This window comes from Chiloscyllium plagiosum, chromosome 7, assembly GCF_004010195.1.
Source record: "Chiloscyllium plagiosum isolate BGI_BamShark_2017 chromosome 7, ASM401019v2, whole genome shotgun sequence".
Lineage (NCBI taxonomy): Eukaryota > Metazoa > Chordata > Chondrichthyes > Orectolobiformes > Hemiscylliidae > Chiloscyllium > Chiloscyllium plagiosum.
The window spans coordinates 84217084-84231442 of NC_057716.1; positions in this window are offsets into that span (position 1 = coordinate 84217084).

Consider the following 14359-nt stretch of genomic DNA (forward strand, 5'->3'; position numbering starts at 1 on the left):
AGATTTTTGAAAGTTGCCACCCAGGTAAATAGTGCGGTGAGGAAGGCATATGGCGTACTGGCTTTTATTGGTAGAGGAATTGAGTTCCGGAGTCCTGAGGTCATGATGCAGTTGTATAAGACTCTGGTGCGGCCGCATCTGGAATATTGTGTGCAGTTTTGGTTGCCATACTATAGGAAGGATGTGGAGGCACTGGAACGGGTGCAGAGGAGGTTTACCAGGATGTTGCCTGGTATGGAAGGAAGATCGTATGAGGAAAGACTGAGACACTTGGGGCTGTTTTCATTAGAGAAAAGAAGGTTTAGGGGTGACTTGATTGAGGTGTACAAGATGATTAGGGGGTTAGATAGGGTTGACAGTGTGAACCTTTTCCCGCGTATGGAGTTGGGTATTACAAGGGGGCATAGCTTTAAATTAAGGGGGGTAGATATAGGACTGAATTTAGGGGTAGGTTCTTCACTCAGCGAGTCGTAAGTTCATGGAATGCCCTGCCAGTAGCAGTGGTGGACTCTCCCTCTTTATGGGCATTTAAGCGGGCATTGGATAGGTATATGGAGGATAGAGGATAGGTATATGGAGGTTAGGTGGGCTTGGATCGGCGCAACATCGAGGGCCAAAGGGCCTGTACTGCGCTGTATTCTTCTATGTTCTATGTTCTAAGAGTAAGATAAGGGATAGTGGTGTTCGAGGGAAGGTGCTAGCATGAATAGAAGCCTGACTGTTTGGCAGAAAGCAGAGAGTGGGGATGAAAAGGTCTTTTGCAGGATGGTAGCTGGTGACAAATGGTGTTCCGTAAGTCTCAGTTTTGAGACCACAATTTATCACTTCATACATTAACGATCTTGATGAAAGAACTGAGGGCATTCTAGCTATGTTTGCAGATGATACAAAAATAGGTAGAGGGATAGGTAGCATTGAGGAGGCGGGGAGGGTGTAGAAGGATTTAGCCAGATTAGGAGAGTGGCTAAAGAAACGGCAAATGGAATACAATGTGGGAAAGTGTGAGGTCATGCACATTGGTAGGAAGAATAGAGGAATGGGCTATTTTCTAGATGGAGAAAAAAAATTCAGAAGTCTGAAGTGCAAAGAGACTTGGGTGTTCTAATCCAGGACTCTCTCAAAGTAAATTTGCAGTTTGAGTCTGTCGTTAGGAAGGCAAATGCAATGTTGGCATTTATTTTGAGAGGACTTAAACTGAAAACCAGGGATGCAATTCTAAGACTCTGGTGTCAGACCACATTTGCAGTCATGGGCTCCATGGGCTCCAGGAAGAATGTATTGGCCCTGAAGCGTGTTCAAAGGAAGTTTATGAGAATGGTACCAGGAATGAAAAGCTTAAGATATGAGGAATGTTTGAGGACTCTGGGTCTATACCCGATGGAGTTTAGAAGGATGGGCTCATCAAGTCTGCTCCTCCATTCAATGAGATCATGGCTCTGAGGACTCTTATGTCCACTGTCCAGTGAGAATAAAAACTATCCAATTTCACTCTGTCAAGATCTCTCTAAGAATATTTTATGTTTTAATAAGATCTCCTCTCATTTTTCTAAACTCCAATATGTACAAGTCCAGCCTACTTCACCTCTCCTCATAAGAAAATCCCTCCTTATCTGGAATCAATAAGACCACAGGAAGTAAGAACAGCTGTAGGCCATTCAACCTCTCAAGCCTGCTATTCATTAGGATCATAACTCACAGTCATTTTCCTGCCTTTTCCTCCAGTCCTTGACTTCCCTATTGATTGGGAATCTATCTCAGCATTAAATATACACAAGGACTTTGCCCCGACAGCTCTCTGTGGCAAGAAGTTCCAAAGAATCACAAACCTATGAGAGCTGAAATTCTTCCTCATCTCAGTCTTAAATTGTTGTCCCGTGATTCTGAGGCCATGCTTCTGGTCCTGGTTTCTCCCATAAGTGGAAACATCCTTTTGGTATTTAACCTGTCAAGCCCCTAAGAATTCTTCAGTGAGATCATCTGTTATTCTTGTAAACTCCAATGAGTAGAGACCCAACTAATTTAGTCTTTGCTCATTAAACAATCCTTCATAGTGGGGGTCATCCTAGAGAATCTTCTCTGAATTGTCTTCAATAAAATGATATTTTTCCTTAGATAAGGGGATCAAAACTCTTCACAGTATTCCAGTCAAGATCTCACCAGCATATTATACAGTTTCAGTAAGACTTCCCTCCTCTATATTTCAACCCATTGAAACAAAAGCCACAGTCTATTAGCATTTCTGATTACTTGGTTGACCAGTGTGCTAGCTATCTGTGTTTCATGTATAAGAACCCCCAAATCCCATTTTTTTTGAAGATTTGTACAATTGTTTTCTCAATTTCAAGACACCTAGCTGTCCTTTGCTACATTAATTTGTCTAATACTATATCTCTAGTGATATCTACTTCTGTAATCTTCTCTATTTCTTGAGACTACATAGAAATAAACCTAATTAATCTTCCTTGGACTGCCTCCAATGCCAGTATATCTTTACTGTTCACAGTATTCATGGTGTGGTCTGGCTGGTGCCTTGATTAGCTTCAGCAAGAACTCTATGTTTTTACTCCAGTCCTTTGAAATCTTGCTAGATAAGTAATCCAAAGGTCCAGGCTAATGCTATGGGAAGTGGATCTGAATCCCACTGCAGCTGTTGGTGAACTCTGAATTCAATTAATAATATCTGAACTAAAGCCATGACAATGAAACCAATGGCAATTGCTACAAAAGCCATTTGGTTCACTAATGCCTTTTAGGGATGCCAATCTGCCATCCTTACCTCGTCTGGCTTATGGACTCTAGACCCACTGCAATGACTCCTGTCTGCTCACTGAAATGGCCTGTTTCTTCAACTACTACTAATTCTACCAAAAGGAGTGAAACTAGGTGGACAATCCCAATTATGCCCAGGTATTGGAACTTGCAATGACAAGTTCAGCTTTGTTGACTCTGTGAAGTCCTCATTCATAACATTTGGGGACTTGTAGCATAATTGGGTAAGCTATTCCTCAGATCAGTCAAGCAAAGGCCTGACATAGTCATCCCCATGGGATCAAACTAAACAGCCAGTGTCCCAGGCACCAGTAATCATTATCACTGTTCCATGACCTGTCCCACTAGCAGGACAGCTGAGGTGGCAGCACAATTTTATGTCGCCAGGAAGAAATTGCCCTCAGAATCACCAGCATTCGTTTGGACTGCATAAAATCTCATGGCATCTAGTTAAACATGAGCTAGGAAATCCAATGGTGATGACCAGATAACCCCATTTCGGCTAATGAATTCATACTCCGACTCAGTTGGAAGAAACACTGCAGGTGGAACGGATACAGAACATACTTTCAGTCAGGGAATTCAACACCTGTTACTAAGACTGGTTCACAAACGTCGTTATTGACTAAACTGGTCAAGTCGTGAAGGACATCATTGTCTGAATGCATTTGTAGCCTGACAGAGTCAGATGGTGATAGACTAAGACAGAAAAAAACTCATTGATATTTTCATCAAAAGCCACATGCCTTTTTCCATGACAGTATTGATAGGAATGACCACCTCATAATCCAGATAAAGACAATCTGACCATCGTTCATGATCATTGGCAGTCCCTCGCAGGCCAGGATGTCTCTCTTCTTCTCTCAGGGTGAGTCCGTAGGTGGTCTGACAGACCGATGCGGTTTTCACAGGCTCTGTTACACTTTGGGGGGGTGGTCATCATGAGAAGAGGTGGGTGGGGCATTGATGTGGCAGTGCGCCCCTTACAGTGTCTTCGCCTGGCTTTCGCTTTTTCCCGACAGCAAATCTAGAGGTGCTCGAAATCTTCCCAGATGCTCCTCCTTCACTTTAGACGGTCCTGAGCCAGTGATTCCCAGGGATCAGAGAGTATGCACCACCAGCGAGGCCTTGAGGGTATCCCTGAATGCTTCCACTGTCCACTTGGAGCTCGCTGCCATTTTGCGAGTTGAGCACCTGCTTAGGAACTCTTGTGTCAGCCATGCAGATGACATGCCCAGCCTATCGTAGCCAATCAAGGAAGATCAATGCCTCAATATTGGTGTTGCTGCCTAGTGGATTTGCAGGATCTCACGTAGATGACATGTGGCACTGCTACAGTGCTGTATGGGACAGAATTTGAATAGCTGAGCATCGAAGAGGGGTTCCTGGCTATCTGCATCATGAGCATGGTATGCAAGCACAGAATATAACCTTACGGCTTGGATATCCTCAGCTACTCTTGCTGGGAGTCCCAAACCAGAGGCCATTGCGGGAAGGCATGTGCTAGACAAGAGGATGGGGAGGTGTGTCATGGAGACGAGTCCAGGACCATAAGGCAATGCAGGGAGGCAAGTTCCAGAGGCGAATCTCAGACTGGAGGTCATAGGGAGGCAAGTCCCAGACCAGAGGCCATAATGAGGAGGTGAGTCCCAGACTGGAGGCAATAATGGGGAAACTTGTCCCAGACAGGAGGCTGTAGCAGGGAGGTGAGTCCCAGACTGGAGGCCATGGACGGGATACGAGTCCCAGACAGAAGACTGGAGCATGGAGTAGAGTCCCAGACTAGAAGCCAGAGCGGGGATATGAGTCCCAACAGGAGGCTGTAGCTGGGAGGTGAGTCCCAGACAGGGGACCATGGTGGGAGGAGGTGAATCACAGACTGGAGGCTGTAGTGAGGAGGTGAGTCCCCGACAAGAGGCCATAGTGGAGATATGAGTCCCAGACAGAAGTCCACAGCAGGGAGGCGAGTCCAAGACTGGAGTCCATAGCAGGGAGGCAAATCCCAGACCAGAGGCTATAGTGGGAATACGAGTCCCAAACAGAAGGCTGTAGCAGCGAGTTGAGTCCCAGACTAGAGGCCGTAGCAGGAAGGTGAATCCCAGAGCGGAGGCCATAGCTGGGAGGTGAGTCCCAGACAGGAGGCCACAGCAGAGAGGTGAAACCCAGACCTGAGGCCATAGCGGATATGTAAGTCTGGAGCTGTGGTGGGGAGGTGAATCCCAGAATGGAGGCCATCAGGAGGCAAGTCATAGACTGGAGGCCATAGCGGGGAGGTGAGTCGCAGACAGGATGCCGTAGCGGGTAGGTGAGTCCCAGACAGGAGGTCATAGCGGGTAGACTAGTTCCAGACTGGCGGCCGTAGTGGGTAGGTGAGTCCCAGACAGGATGCTATAGTGGGGAGGTGAGTCCCAGACTGGAGGTCATTGTGAGGAAGTGAGTCCTGGACTAGAGGTCATAGCGGGGAGGTGAGTCCCAGACTGGAGGCCGTAGTGGGGAGGTGAATCCCAGATAAAAGGCTGTAGTGGGGAGGCGAGTTCCAGACTGGATGCCATAGCAGGGAGGCGAATCCCAGAGCAGAGGCCATAGTGGGGAGGCAAGTCCCAGACCGAAGACCATAGCATGGAGTTGAGTCCCAGACATTAGGCCATCGTAGGGAGGCGACCTCAGACCGGATGCCATAGCAGGGAGGTGACTCCCAGACCGGAGGCCATGGCGGGAAGGTGAGTCCCAGACTGGAGGCCATGGCGGGAAGGTGAGTCCCAGACAGGAGGCCATTGGGGAGGCAAGTCTCAAACCGGAGGTCTTAGCGGGGATACGGGATCCAGACTGGATGCCATTGCACGAGGCGAGGCCCGGACTGGAGGCCATCGTGAGGAGGTGCTTCCCCGACAAGAGGCCATGGTGGGGAGGCGAGTCTCACACAGAAGCCTTTGGCGGGGAGGTGAGTCCCAGACTGGATGCCATAGCGGGGAGGCCAGTCCCAGACTAGAGGCCATAGTGGGGAGATGAGGCCCTTGCAGACTGGAGGTGAGGCCTCGAGTGTTGAAACCTGGCATGGTCTGGAGATTAAGCTGGTTGCGGTTTGGAGGCTCGGTGCTGGTACGGACTGGAGTGAAAGGATTGTAAATCAAATACTTTTTTTCCTTTTTATTCTTGTGCTGGGCTTTTATTTATTATTATTATTCCAGTTTTGATACCTGAACCTGGGTATCTTGTACCAAATATGGCGCCATGAGCGGCAACATTGCAAACTTTTCACAGAGTCCCAGACTGGATGCTATGAGAGGGAGGTGAGTCCCAGACATGAGGCCGTAGCAGGGAGGTGAGTCCCAAACTGGATACCACAGCACAGAGGCGAATCCCAGACTGGAGTCCATAGCAGGGAGGCAATCCCAGAAAAGAGGCCGTGGTGGGGATACGAGTCCCAGACAGAAGGCTGTAGCAAGGAGGTGAGTCCCAGTCTAGAGGCTGTAGCAGAAAGGCAAGTCCCAGACTAGAGGCCGAAGCAGGGAGGTGAATCCCAGACTGGAGGCCGTGGCGGGAAGGTGAGTCCCAGACTGGAGGCCATGGCGGGTATACAAGTTCCAGACAAGAGGCTGTGGCGGGGAGGTAGGTCCCAGACTGGAGGCCGTGGTGGGAATACGAGTCCCAGACTGGAGGCCGTGGTGGTGAGGCAGGACCCAGACTGGAGGCCGTGGTGGGAGGCAGGTCCCAGACTGGAGGTCGTGGTGGGGAGGCAGGACCCAGACTGGAGGCCGTGGTGGGAATATGAGTCCCAGACTGGAGGCCGTGGCGGTGAGGCAGGACCCAGACTGGAGGCCGTGGTGGGGAGGCAGGTCCCAGACTGGAGGTCGTGGTGGGGATATGAGTCCCAGACTGGAGGCCGTGGCGGTGAGGCAGGTCCCAGACTGGAGGTCGTGGTGGGGAGGCAGGTCCCAGACTGGAGGCCGTGGTGGGGAGGCAGGTCCCAGACTGGAGGTCGTGGTGGGGAGGCAGGTCCCAGACTGGAGGCCGTGACGTGGAGGTAGGTCCCAGACTGGAGGCCGTGGCGGGGAAGTGAAGTCCTTGCAGACTGGAGGTGAGGCCTCGAATTTTGAAACCTGGCATGATCTGGAGATTTAGCTGGTTGCGATTTGGAGGCTCGGTACTGGTACGGACTGGGGTGAAAGGTCTATAAATCGAGTACTTTTTTTTCTTTTTATTCTTAAACTGGACTTTTATTTATTATTATTCCCGTTTTGAACCAAATACCTGTACCTGGGCATTTTGTACCAAATATGGCGCCATGAGCAGCAACATTACAAACTTTTCACTGCACTCATTCAAGTGCATGTGACAATAGAGCTAATTGAATTCAATTCAATGCAGGATGCAATAGACAGGGTTAAAATATCACATACCGAAAAAATCAGATTCCCTACTCTGCAGTCTTGTCCCATCCAATTGCAAAAGGGAATGGATAACTAACAGGGTCAGGTGGTCAATAAATGTTGCCATCCTCAACAAAGGACTGGCCCACCGCTTCAGCACAAAAGAAAAGGCTGAAGCATTTGCAGCAAACTTCATGTTGAAGTGCTGAGTGGATGATTCAATTCAGCTGCCAACTGAGGTCTTCATTATCATAGATGCTGATCTGCAATCAATTCAATTAATTCCATGATAGCACAAAATGGTCAATAACATTAGATACTGCAAAGTCTGGGCCCTGACAACATTTTCAGTAATAGTGCCAAAGACTTGTGCTCCAAAATTAGCCACACCCAAGCTGTTCCAGAAAAGCTGTAACACTGGTATGTACCTGGTAATGTAAATTGCCTAGGTATGAACATTTTTTAACTAATCTGTTCCAATATGTTACAGTATACCTCCAAGGCAGACTTGAGTCTTTCTATCTGTGATGGGTCCAGCTCCAGGACATCATTCAGGACTAAGCAGCCTGTTTGATTGGCAAGGCAAAAGTGAGGACTGCAGATGCTGGAAACCAGAGTTTAGATCAGAGTGGTGCTGGAAAAGCACAGCAGTTCAGCCAGCATCCGAGGAGCAGGAAAATCAACGTTTCGGGCAAAAGCCCTTCATCAGGAATAGAGGCAGGAAGCCTCTAGGGTGTTTGATTGGCACCCCATTCACCACTTTCAATAACCAAGCAGCTGTCATTTCCTTATAAATATATGGTTTACTCGTTTGAATTATTTACTTCTTAACAAAAACTTCTCACTTACCAATAAAATTTCAAAGTGCCTGTGACGTCGGTATTTTAATATCACACTCCCTCTCTCGGCACTGTGATCAGAATGAAATCCTCTCTTTGATCTCCCAATTCTCTATGCTCTTTTTAAACTTGCTGCTCCTCCCCTCTCAGCTCTTCACAATCTTTTTTAAATTGCTGCCTCTTTTCTCGGTGTTATGTTCAGAATGAAAACTTTGAATTGAATTTTTTTCATTCTTTCACGGGATGTAGGTATTACCAACAAGGTGACAGTTTGTTGCCCATTCCTATTAGACCTTGAACTGGGTTGTACCACCAAGGATCGGGAGTCACATATAGACCAGACCAGGTGAGGGCAGCAGAGTTCCTATCTGGCAGAGCATTCATGAAGTGGTTGGGTTTTTACAACAATCAATGATGGTTTCATGGTCACCATTACTAAGACTGATATTTAATTCCAGTGTGCGTCAAATGAGACATTGAGCCAGAAATTCATTAAGAAGCAAATACTCCAAGCATCAAATGAAGACTATTCAAGTTCAAGACTTCAAGAGTTATGAGAAAGTCTACTGATCTTCCAAGCCTGACAAAAACACAATCAGTAAGAGTAGTGTGGTCTCATGAGAAATCATTGGACAAGTTGAACCTTTAAAAAATAGGAAAACTTAAAATAAATAAGGGGTGAGAAGGTGAAATAAGAGGTAGACTGGATTGCAATGAAGAAGAAGATTGCAAAGGGGCTTTGACAAAGGGTCAGTTAGACTTGAAACGTCAGCTCTTTTCTCTCCTTCCAGATGCTGCCAGACCTGCTGAGACTTTCCAGCATTTTCTCTTTTGGAAGAAGATTGCAAAGTTTTTTTTAGATATCTAAAAGGTGACGGAGAGGTAAGAGTGGACATTGGACTGCTGGAGAATGAGGCTGAAGACATTATTATAGGGAAAAAAGAAATGGCAGAAGCACTGAATTGGTACTTTGTATCAAATTTCATGATGGAAGTCACAAGTGGAATGCCCGAACTTCAAGAGAGTCAGGAGCAAAGAAGTGACCATCACTAAGGAGTAGGTGCTGGGGATGCTGAAATCACCTAAACCAGAAGGACTAAACCAGGGATCTGAAAGAGATAGATGAGGAGATTGACAGTATCTATCAGGAATCATTAGAGTCAGGGAGGGTCCCAAAGTATAGAAAATAGCTAATGCAACACCTCTATTTAAAAATGGAGGAAGGCAGAAGTCAGGAAATTATAAATTGGTTAGCCTGACTTCAGTCATTGGTAAGATTTTAGAGACTATTATTAAGTTTGGATTTGCAGAGTACTTGAAAATGCATGGGAAAATAGAGCTTAGTCAGCACGGTTTTTTCATGGGAGGTCATACCTGACAAATCTGTTAGAATTCTTTGAGGAGGTAACAAGCAAGTTAGTCAAAGGAGAGCCAGCTTGCATTTATCGAAATTAAACTCCATCTGCTACTCCTCAGCCCAATTGGCCCAATTGATCAAGGTCCATTTGTAATCTTAGATAACTTCCTCATTAGACGGTACCACCAATTCTGGTGTCATCTGCAGACTTACTAACCATGCTTCCTATATTCCCATCCAAATCATTTATATAAATCACAAGCAACAATGGACCCAACACCGATCGCTGCAGAACACCACAGGCCTCGAGTCCAAGAAAAAGCAACCTTCCACCATCACTCTGTCTCCTGACATCAAGTCGATTTTGTATCCAATTTACAAGGCTCTCCATCAATCCCATGTGATATAACATTACTAACCAATCTACTATGCAGAACCTTGTTAAAGGCCTCACTAAAGTCCATGTAGATAATGTCTACTGCTTTGCCCTTATTTCTATTTTCTTGATCATGTTCTCAAAAACCTCTATCGAGTTTGTGAGATGTGATTTTCCATGCACAAGGTCATGCTGACTATTCCTAATCCATCCTTGCCTCTCCAAATGCATGTAAATCCTACCTCTCAGAATCCTTTTGAACAATTTACCCAATTTCCAGAAGGCCTTTGACAAAGTGCTGTCAAGGAGGCTTCGAAATAAGAGTCCATGGTGTTAGGAGCAAAGTATGAACATGGAAAGAGGATTAGCTTACTGGCAAAAGGCCAAGAGTGGAGACAATGGTGTTTTCATCAGGATGGTAGCTGGTGTCCATTGGAGTTCCATGGGGGTCCATGATGGGACCACAACTATTCACATTATTCATTAACAATCTGGATGAAAAAACAGAAGGTTTTGGTCCTAAGCTTGCAAATGACACAAAGATAGGTGGATGGACAGATGGTGTTGAGGAAGCAGGAAGGTTGCAGAAGGGTTTGGACAGGCTAGAAGATGAGCAAAGAAATGTCAGATAGAATACAATGTGGAAAAGTGTGAGCTTATGGACTTTGGCAGGAAAAATAGTGGGGAAAGGCTTCGGAAAGCTGAAGCACAAAGTGACTTAGGAGTCCTAGTTCAGGATTCTCTTAAGGTTAAAATACAGGTTTGGTTGGCAGTTAGGAAGACAAATGCAATGTTAGCATTTTTTTCAAGAGGACTAGAATAGAAGAGCAGTAGTGTACTGATGTGGCTATATAAAGCTCTGGTCAGATAACCTTTGGAATATTGTGTGCACTTTCGCCCCTGTATCTAAGGAAGGATATGCTGGCATTGGAGGGGATCCAAGGTTTACAAGAATGATCCAGGAATGAAAGCTCATCACATGAGGATAGGTTGAGAACTCTGGGTCTATACTCGAGGGAGTTGAGAAGAATGTGTGGGTTCTCATTGAAACTTAGAGAATATTGAGAGACTTGGATAGAATGGATATGGAGAAGATGCTTCCACTAGTCGGAGAGAGTTGGACCCAAGGTCACAGCCTCTGAGTGAAGGGACAACCTTTTCGAAATGAGATAGGGATAAATTTCTTTTGCCAAAGAGCATTGGATCTGTACATTGCTGCGGAAGGCTGTGGCGATCGAGTCATTGAGTATATTTAAGACAGAGATAGATAGGGAAAGATTGAAAGAATTGCAGATACTGAAAATGAGAGACAAAAGTAGAAATTGCTGGAAAAGCTCAGCAGATCTGGCAATATCTGTGGAGAGAAATCAGTGTTAATGGTTCAGGTTGACTGATTCTTTCTTAGAACTCAAAACAGATCGATTGATACGTGATTAGCAAGGGTTATGGGTAAGAGGCAAGAGAATGGGTGAGAAAAACATATTAGCCATAATTCAATGGGGCAGAGGATTTGATGAGCTGGCTGGTCTTTTCTGCTCCTACGTTTTATGGCTCTGGCTAATGTAGATAGCTTGAGTGAGTGGGCAAAAATTAGACAGATGGAGTTTAATGTGGGAAAAAATGAAGTCATTCACCTTGTTAGAAAGATTAAAAAAGCAGAACAATAATTAAATGAACAACGACAGCTGAAGTCAAATGTGTAGAGTGATCTAGGCATAAAATGCATTAGTCACAATAAGTAAGTTCGCAACTACAGCACATAATCAAGAAGGCTAATGGGATGTTATCCTTTATTACAAGAGAATTTGAATATAAAAGAATGATGTCATTCTTCATTTATACAGGATATTGTATAAATGCATGTAAATCCTGCCTCTCAGAATCCCTTAGAACAACTTACTCAATTTCCAGAAGGCTTTTGACAAAGTGCTGTCAAGGAGGCTTCTAAATAAAACAAGAGTCCATGGTGTTAGGAACAAAGTACGAGCGTGGAAAGAGGATTGGCTTACTGGCAAAAGGCCAAGAGTGGGGACAAAGGGGTTTTTGTCAGGATAGCAACTGGTGACCATTGGAGTTCTGTGGGGGTCCGTAATGGGACCACAACTATTCACGTTCTACATTAACAATCTGGATGACGAAACTGAAGGTTTTGGTCCTACGTTTGTAAATAACACAAAGATAGGTGGATGGACAGATAGTGTTGAGGAAGCAGAAGAATTTGAACAGGCTAAGAGAATGAGCAAAGAAATGTCAGATGGTGAGACCACATCTCAAAAACAATGCAGTTTTAATCTCATAGAATTCCTAGTGTGGAAGCAGGCCATTCAGCCCATCAAGTCCACACCAATCTTCCAAAGAGCATTTCCACCCAGACCCATCCCCTCCCTGTAACCCTGCATTCCCCTTGGCTCGTCCACCTAGTCTGCACATGCCAGGATATTACAGGACAATTCAGCATGGCCAACCCACCTAATTTGCACATCTTTAAACATAGGAAGAAACTGGAGCACCCAGAGGAAACCCATGCAGACATGTGGAGAATGTACAAACCTCACAGAGACAGTGACCTAAGGTTGGAATCAAGGCCAGGTCCCTGGTGCTGTCAGGCAGCAGTGCAAATGACAGAGCCACAGAAAGATGCGCATTGGATCTGATTCAGAGATTTATTAGATTGATACCTGGAATGAATGGATTGTCTTATGAAAATAGATCAATAGATGGGTTTGTTTCTACTCGGGTTTAGAAGATTGAGGGGTGATCTGATTGAAGTGTGTGATAGAAAGAATGCTCCCTCTTGTGAGTGAGTTCAAAACTCAGAGGTGCTGGTTTAAAGTTTGAGGTCATCCTTTATGGACAAATATGAGGAGATTTCTTTTTCTTTCAATGGGTTGTTCAACTTTGGAGCTCTTTACCTCAGGAGACAGTGGATCAGGTTCACTGAATATTTTGAATGCAGAGGTCAAGTTTTCTTGCTCAGCAAGTGAATCAAAGTTTATTGAGGGTAAATGACAATATAGAATGTGAAACATAAACAGATTATACATGATTTTATTGAAGAATGAAGCAAGTTTTAGAGGTCAATGTTGACTTCTGTTCCAATTTCATATGTGATTTGTTCTTCACAAAATAGAACCACCCTCCTGATGCCGGATCCGTATATTCTTATCAGTGAGTAAAGCTGTCTCTCATGCCACACCACTGGTTTTGCAGCATAAAGAAAAACCTTTCAAAACATCCAACAGGTAATTGCAGCCCTACACGGTGCCAGTATCTATATATTATGTTCTCAAAGTTTTGAAAAGTAATGTTAATCAGTTGACTACACATTACTGGAATCAGAGGGGTCATTAGGCCTGGCACTTAATGGAAAAGATTAATTGTGACAATTACAGTTGTAGAGTCATAGAAATATACAGTATGGAAACAGACATTCCTGTTCAACTTGTCCCTACCAACCAGATATCCTAAATAAATCTAGAACAAAGCAACCCACTTGCTTAGCACTACATCCATAAGCATCCACTCCCTTCATCACCAATGCTCAGTAGCAGCAACGTATGCTATATACAAAATGCACTGCTGAAATTCACCAACGATCCTCAGACAGCACCTTCTGAATCCAAGACCACTTCTATCTAGAAAGACAAGGGCAGCAGATATAAGGGAACACCACCATCTATAAATTCCCCTCCAAGTCAGTCACCATCCTGACTTGGAAATACATCGCCATTCCTTCACTGTCATTGAGTCAAAATCCTGGAATTGTCTCCCAATGGTATTGTGGGTCAACACACAGCAGGTAGACTGCAGCGATTCAAGAAGGCAGCTCAACACCATCTCCTCCTCAAGGGCAACTAGGCATGGCCAATAAATGCTGCACAGCCATCAATGCCATCCCACAAAATGAATAAACAAAAAATCTAGTCCCATTTGCCAGCATTTGTCCCATATTCTTCTAAACCCTCCCTATTCGTATACCCAATCAGATGCCCTTTAAATGTTACAATTGTACCACCCTCTACCACTTCCTCTGGTCACTCATTCCATACACACACCACCCTCTGTGTGAAATAGTTGCCCCTTAGGTCCCTTTTAAATCTTTCCCCTCTCATCTTAAATCGATGTCCTCTAGTTTTAGACTCCCCACTGTAGAGAAAAGTCCTTGTCTATTTGCCCGATCTATTAAACTCGTGATTTCATAAACCTTTATAAGGTCAGTCTCTGATGCAGCAGAGAATAAGCTCCGGCCTATTCAACCTCTCCTTATAGCTCAAACCTTCCAACCCTGTCAACATCCTTGTAAATCTTTTCTGAACCCTTTCAATTATCACAGTATCCTTCCTACAACAGAGAGACCAGAACTGTGCACAGTTTTCTAAAAGTGGCCTAACCAATGTCTTATAGAGCCATAACATGACCTCCCAACTCCTATACTCAATGCACTGACCAATAAAGGCATGCATACCAAACGCCTTCTTCACTCTCCTATCTATCTGTGAAAATCGATGTTTCGGGCATGAGCCCTTCTTCAGGAATAAGGAGAGTGTGCCAAGCAGGCTAAGATAAAAGGTAGGGAGGAGGGACTTGGGGGAGGGACATTGGAAATGCGATAGGTGGAAGGAGGTTAAGGTGAGGGTGATAGGCCGGA